We start from the raw sequence: 8,021 nt of genomic DNA, 5'->3' as shown, positions 1-8,021 counted from the left end.
ATCCTCATCCTGAGAAGGGGCAACCTCAGCGACATCGACCACCCCTTTGAGCCTTTAGTTTGTGGGGGCTGGGGCAGAAGGGCCAGGAGCAGAGGGACCTAGGGAAGCCTTCATTTGAGCCGCCACGACAGCCAACTGTCTCCTTTTCACCGCGTTAAGCACCATGCCTGCTAAGAAAATAAAAGAGCATAAGAATTCAAACAAGCGATGCACACAAGCAAGAAAAGCACTAGCAGGAATATGAGGAAAAGGGGGTACCAATGTAGCCCTTAAGAGACTTAGGGCTGTATTTGAGCTTGAGTAACTCGAAAGTGCTAAACACCGCTCCAAGGTTGGAGAAGAAGTTGCACACCTCTCGTTCCCACGTGGGTAAGTCCTCGAGGCATTTGGGTTTCTTGAGCCCAGGTTCCTTCACCCAGTAAAGGGGAAACCCATCCAAGAGGGTGGGGTCGAACTTGCTACAACGAATCTTGAAGAACTTCCCCTTGAAGCCCTTGTACGATTGCTGAAAGAGGGTCGGCAATACTCTCCCAACGACCCCATTGAAGATCACCCACAACTTCTTCCCTAGGCTCTTGGCTTCGAAGAAATACAGGAATACATCCACAGACGGCGTATGGCCAAAGTGGTCGCATAGGATGGAAAATGGCCCTAACGAATGCCCAGCTATTAGGGTGTAGTTGGGCAGGAGCGACGTTGACCTTTGTGAGGAGATAGCACGCTCGTAACCGGTGAAGGGTAGGCGAAGAGTAAGTCTTTTGAAGACGGTTGAATAGATAAAGCAAAATGGTCCCTCCGGGTCCGACGACTCAACAGAGCAGACAGGTTCACCTATCCTACAGGGCACGACCTTCACGAATCTATCATGCTCCTTCCCAAAGACACGAGATTTAGGGCAGTCCTCGCTCTTCCTATATGTCGCTATGTTATCGAAGGTGGTGAAGCTAAAAGTTTCCTCTAAAAGGTTGTTGGGTGCCCAATGGTATAAAGATTTGTAGTTGGGGGAGGGAGGAACTAGGTTTGCTTGAGCCATTAAATGAGGGAAAGCTAAAACAAGGAAGAAAAAGAAACGCACAACTCAGAAGAAGAAGTGTGCGGGCTCGTAAAATAAAGACCAGAAAAGCAGAAAAACAAAGAACTACGACCTTGCACCCTACCGCGACCCACGACTGCGACTGCCACCCACCTACCGACCGCGCGCGACACTCGACCGCGACCCCACCTGCCGACCGTAACCCGCGACTGCGACTGTCGCCCACCTACCGATTGCCACCCGCATTCGCCGTACACGATGGCGCCTAGACGACCGCCGTTCCGCACCTGCCGTCCAGCGACCAGTGACCTCCGTGCCGCACCATCGTGCCCTCAAAGCCACGCCATTGTGACCATCGTGCCCTCCGACCGCGATCGCCGCCTCTGCTAAGGTTAGTATATTTTTATATATTATTAACTATATTTTAAAAGTGTTTGTTTTGAGTTAGCTATTGATTCTATATATTAAACAAACTGATTTTGAGTTCGAAGGTGTCCGACCTTTAGCAATTTTGATTTAATTTTCAATGATTATATATTGTTTTGAGATATTGAGCGCACTGATTCTGAGTCCGGAGGTATTCGACCTTCGGTAATTTTGATTTAGTTTTTAATAGTTATATATTGTTTTGACATATTGAACGCACTGCTTCTGAGTCCGGAGGTGTCCGACCTTCAGCAATTTTGATTTATTTTTTAATGATTACTTATTGAACGCATTGGTTCTGAGTGTACACTGGTTCTTAGTTTAGCAGTTCTATGGATCGGAGTTGGATTAATACACCACAAATAAGTGATACTTACGAAAAAGGGGTGGAAGAATTCATACAATTCGCAGAACATAATGCCGTTAGTTATAAGAATGGAGTAAGGATAAGGTGCCCTTGTGTCAATTGTTTAAATGGAAGGATATTGAGTGTTTCCGAAATTAGAGAACATCTTTTGTGTGATGGATTTTTTAAAAGTTATACAATATGGACATGGAATGGTGAATTGTTAGACTTGCCAAGTGTGCACGGAGGTTCCGAGGAAGTTCATTTCTCAATGGATGATAGATTAAAAGACATGATTCGTGATGTGGAAGCAGAATCTTTTGCTAATGCAGTTTTCGAAAATATGTCTAATGATGCAGAGAATCCTTTGTATCCTGGTTCAGCTAATTTCACACGATTATCAGCAGTGTTAGGGTTGATGAATTTGAAGGCAATGAATGGATGAACCGACAAAAGTTTTACAGAATTGCTTCAATTGCTTAAGGACATGCTTCCTCAATGGATGATAGATTAGAAGACATGATTCGTGATGTGGAAGCAGAATCTTTTGCTAATGCAGTTTTCGAAAATATGTCTAATGATGCAGAGACTCCTTTGTATCCTGGTTCAGCTAATTTCACACGATTATCAGCAGTGTTAGGGTTGATGAATTTGAAGGCAATGAATGGATGAACCGACAAAAGTTTTACAGAATTGCTTCAATTGCTTAAGGACATGCTTCCTCAATGGATGATAGATTAGAAGACATGATTCGTGATGTGGAAGCAGAATCTTTTGCTAATGCAGTTTTCGAAAATATGTCTAATGATGCAGAGACTCCTTTGTATCCTGGTTCAGCTAATTTCACACGATTATCAGCAGTGTTAGGGTTGATGAATTTGAAGGCAATGAATGGATGAACCGACAAAAGTTTTACAGAATTGCTTCAATTGCTTAAGGACATGCTTCCTCAATGGATGATAGATTAGAAGACATGATTCGTGATGTGGAAGCAGAATCTTTTGCTAATGCAGTTTTCGAAAATATGTCTAATGATGCAGAGACTCCTTTGTATCCTGGTTCAGCTAATTTCACACGATTATCAGCAGTGTTAGGGTTGATGAATTTGAAGGCATTGAATGGATGAACCGACAAAAGTTTTACAGAATTGCTTCAATTGCTTAAGGACATGCTTCCAGAAGGAAATACCTTGCCCAATCGAAATTATGAGGCAAAAAAAATACTTTGTCCAATGGGTATGGAGTATAGAAAAATACATTCATGTCCTAACGATTGTATTTTATACAGAAATGAGTATGAAGATTTAACAAGATGTCCCAGGTGTGGTTTGTCACATTATAAGGTTAAAGTTGGTGAGAATGATGAAATTGATGATTTCACAAAGGAAGGTCCTCCTGCTAAGGTTGTTTGGTATCTTCCAATATTTCTGAGGCTTAAGCGTTTGTTTGCAAATGCAGATGACGCTAAAAACCTTAGGTGGCATGCAGATAATAGAAAATGTGATGGACTACTTCGTCATCTTGCTGATTCTTTGTAGTGGAAGAATATTGATAAAGAATTTCCTGAATTTGGAAAAGAATCAAGAAACTTAAGACTTGGATTGGCAACTGATGGAATGAATCCCTTTGGAAACTTAAGTAGTAATCATAGTTCATGGCCCGTTTTGTTAGTGATTTACAACTTACCTCCTGCTTTGTGTATGAAGCGCAAATACATGATGTTATCTATGATGATCTCTGGTCCAAAACAACTTGGAAATGACATAAATGTTTATTTTAATCCACTGATTGAAGATTTGAAGTTATTGTGCAATGAATGGGTTGATGTGTTTGACGCGTTTAAGAATGAATCCTTCTGATTGCATGCAATGTTATTTTGTACTATCAATGACTTCCCTGCATATGGGAACTTTCAGGTTATAGTGTGAAAGGTCATAGAGCATGTCCAATATGTCAAGACAAGACATCTTATGAGTAGTTGAAACACGGAAGAAAAACCGTGTATCTTGGGCATCGTAGATTTCTAAAGAAATATCATCCATATCGTAGATTGAAAAAAGCTTTTAATGGATACCAAGAACATGACATTTGTCCAACTCCCTTAGGTGGTGTTGAAATTTATGAAAAAATAAAAAATATTAATGTGAGTTTTTGAAAAATGAAGAAGAATCAAACTGTGAGTGAAATATGGAAGAAGAGATCAATCTTTTTTTATCTTCCGTATTGGTGTAAGTTAGATGTCAGACACTGTCTAGATGTAATGCACGTAGAAAAAAATGTGTGTGACAGTCTAATAGGAACACTTCTGAACATTAAAGGCAAAACAAAGGATGTTGTGAATGCACGTCTGGATTTGATTGAGATGAATATACGAGAGGAATTGGCACCGAGAGAAGTTGGTAAACGTACATACTTGCCTGCAGTGTGTTACACTTTGTCAAAGAAAGAGAAAACAAGTTTTTGTGAATGTCTTAAAGGTGTTAAGGTACCACAAGGCTACTCTTCAAATGTGAAGAGTCTTGTATCTATGAATAATTTGAAACTAATTGGCTTAAATTCACATGATTGTCATGTTATAATGCAACAATTACTACCCGTGGCTATTCGTGAAATCTTGCCAAAAAATGTTAGGCATACAATCACTCGACTATGTTCATTTTTCAATTCCATATGTAGCAAAGAGATTGACTCTCAAAAGTTGGATGAACTTGAAGAAGAAATAATTGTTATCTTGTGTCAACTCGAGATGTTTTTTCCTCCATCTTTTTTTGATATTATGGTACACTTGGTTGTTCATCTTGTAAGAGAAATCAGATTGTGTGGGCCAGTTTATATGCGATGGATGTATCCAGTTGAACGATACATGAAGATTTTGAAGGGATATGTGAATAACCAATGTCGTCCGAAAGCTTCCATTATTGAAAGATACATTTCTGAAGAATCTATTGAGTTTTGTTATGAGTACATGTCAAAAGCCAAATGTATAGGAGTTCCTGAAAAAGGTTGGCACTCTCGTAGATTCATAAGTAAATCTTCAAAAGGTGTACATGTCATAAGCAAATCAAGAGAAGAGGTTCTGCAAGCACACTTGTATATCTTGAATAACACTGATAAGGTCTTACCATACTCAGATACACACAAAGACATTGTCAAATATAAAAATCCAAGACAATCAGAGAAATGGGTGTTAGTTGAGCATAACAAAACTTTCATGTCATGGTTTAAGCAACAAATAATGAATGATCCATCAGCATCTGAAACATTAACATGGCTTGCAAATGGTCTCAAATTTGATGTTTTATGTTGTTCTGGCTATGAAGTAAATGGTTGTTTGTTTTACACAAAGTCTCGAGATGATAGGAGTACAGTGCAAAATAGCGGAGTCACCTTGGAGGCAGAGTCTATGCAGTTTTCAATTGCAAAGGATTAAAATCCTGTTGTGGGATCAATGACTTATTATGGTGTCATAGTAGAGATTTGGGAAGTTAATTATACCAAGTTTACTGTACATGTTTTCAAATGCAAGTGGGTTGACAATAAGACTGGTGTCAAAGTTGATGAATCAGGAATGACTTTGGTTGACTTTCGAAAGATAGGTTATCATGACGAACCATTTATAATGGCACATCAAGCTTCCCAAGTTTTCTATATCCAAGATCCTACATCTGACCACTGGTCTATTGTGCTACATGGAAAAAAACAACATAATGACCCAGAAGATACAAACAATGACATTTTTTAGATTGAATCACTTACAAGAACGACCATCAATAAAGAGTACGAGGATGTTGCTGATGTTGTACATGCAACTTGAAATGATCATGATGAAGGAATACATATTTGTATGTACATGTGATTCATGTTTAGTTTGACAATATATTTCATTTTAATTATATTTCATATTCTTGATGCTTATCATATTTGTTTGATAACAGGAACATGGCAGATGATAAAGTTTCTCGTTCAAAAACTGGTAGAGGACTACAAGATTAAAGAATATGTTTAAGAAGATAAATGAAGATGACAAAATACCTTTGTCTATTGATATCCACACTAGTGTGGCCACTGGGCAATATGCAAAGAAATATAGGAGTTATCTCAGAGTACTGTCTCGTGAAAGGATCTCTATCTTAACTCAGTCTTGGGATCACGTGACTGACCACGAGAAAAAACATGATTTGGCAAGATATTCTGGTATGTAACTGTTTTTACTTTGCTCAATCTAAAGTTCTTTTATACTTTGTTTTTGTTTATGAACTAATTCTTTCAAACAATGTAGACGCATTACAAGATCCCGAATGTGGAAACCTTGAAAGCGAAGGTTCTTTCAGATGTGGGTGTCAAGTTTCGTTAGTTCAAATCAAAATTGACAACAAATTATATATATGGGGAAAGGAAAGAAGAAAATCCTTGTGCAAAATATGCATCCATTGATGAAGAAACTTGGCAGCAGTTTGTGAATATTCAAAAAACTGAAAAATGGCAGGTTAATATCACTTTTATATTTGAATATAGTTTATATTAACGTATTATTAAATTTTGAGTGTTATGATAGGAGGTTCGGAACAAAGCAAAAGCCAGTCAGGCACATAATGATACCCCACACTTATTGTCTCGTGGTGGTTATAAGTTGCTAGAGCAGAAGATGCTTGAAGAAAAGATTAAAGCACGTTCTACTTCCATTGACGAAATGAATAGTGTAGATTCTTTAAGACCTCCATCCCCACCACTCCGACATGAGATGTGGAAGGGTGCCCGTATAAACCCATTAGGGACATGGAGTTCTAAGTCTACAGAACAAACAGTTGAACGCATTGTAAGAAATATGTTTTCTGTGTTATTTTAAATTCAATGTGTTGAAGTTTGACAATTTCTTTTCATGTGTTTTAGGATTCTCTTAATGAGCAATCAACACAGGGGACTTTTAATCCATGTGGTCGCAATGATATTCTTAATGTTGCTCTCAGACGACCTGAACACCCTGGACGTGTTCGTGTAGCTGGATATGGGGTTGAGATTCGGTCATACTTTGGACCTCCATCACACAGCAAGGAAAAATTGTCCAATGAACCTAGCCAAGAGTATTTACTACAACTACGTGAGCAGTTAAAGGCTGAGGTAACTCAAGAGCTTAAAGAAAGCTTCATGGAGGAGTTTAGTGCGCGAATGGAAATGGAGTTCAAAAAGCGGTGGGAGGGTTTAGGACTCTCACATCAACCACCTACTATGGTAGAAGATGAACCACCTCCGCCTCCTATTAAAAAAGTCAGCACTAAAGGGAGTTGTTCGGCAGTTGATCTATCAGGGGATGACTTTGGCTCAACTAGCCAATGCGAATTATATGTTGAGTGTAATTCTTTGACCCGATTCGTTGCCTTGGGTAAGTGTTATGAAGGGGTCACAATGTTACATAATGTGCCTCTTCCTTCTAATTTCATGAAGGTCACGGTGGAGAAGGTCCTTTATGGTGATCTTGCAGTTCATATGCCGACATCAGAGGTCACAATAGTAGCAGAGGCATTGCATACTTTCGTTGCCTAGCCTAGACATCTCGTCAAACCTATAGACTCTATGGTATATCTTTGCACTAATACTAATAGAATTATATATCAGATATATTACATTCTAACTAATTTAAGTATTTGTTTATTTTGATGAGTAGCAGGAACCTAAGACAAATCTGCCTCTGGGAAAGAAGAAAATAGTCTCCATTGATGATCCTCTAGCGGCATTGGTGGAAGTTGCTACAACTTTAGATACAACCGTCTTAGAGGTTCCATGGGATGCCAATGTTTTTTGAAAGGCATAGTAATCTACTGTTGTACGTTCACATGTCTGATTTGTTGGACCTTGCATCCGGAGATCAAGAGATTAACATAACAGTTCTGCAATTATGGATGATGTAAGTTCAAATTTTAAAATCTTTATACTTTTGATTTATTAAATATATTAGTACTAACTTATTGTAATTTAGGTATCTTTTTGGATTATGCTTGGATGAGGGGAAACACAACATATATGGGTTTTTAGACCCTCAAGTCATTCAATTAATTGGAAACAAGAAGTCGAAAACACAAACATACATCACCACTGCCTTAAAGAATGGTGGAAAACAAATTTATTTTGCTTCGTACATCCACGAGTAAGTCCTTATTTAATAAATAAGTTATAATAAATTATTGAAATAAGATAAACTAATTAACTGATTTGTTATATA

At 38.5% G+C, this 8,021-nt stretch overlaps 1 pseudogene; it reads left to right on the top strand.

Annotated features, from left to right (window-relative positions):
• The first annotated feature begins 1,791 nt into the window (after nt 1–1,791).
• LOC150025549 (uncharacterized) lies at nt 1,792–3,959 on the top strand (annotated as a pseudogene).
• Nucleotides 3,960–8,021: the final 4,062 nt, after the last annotated feature.

Source organism: Phaseolus vulgaris, chromosome 8, assembly GCF_051622355.1.
Source record: "Phaseolus vulgaris cultivar YP4 chromosome 8, ASM5162235v1, whole genome shotgun sequence".
Lineage (NCBI taxonomy): Eukaryota > Viridiplantae > Streptophyta > Magnoliopsida > Fabales > Fabaceae > Phaseolus > Phaseolus vulgaris.
The sequence above is the reverse complement of the archived record's forward strand: the minus strand, read 5'-3'. Positions and strand labels throughout refer to the sequence as shown.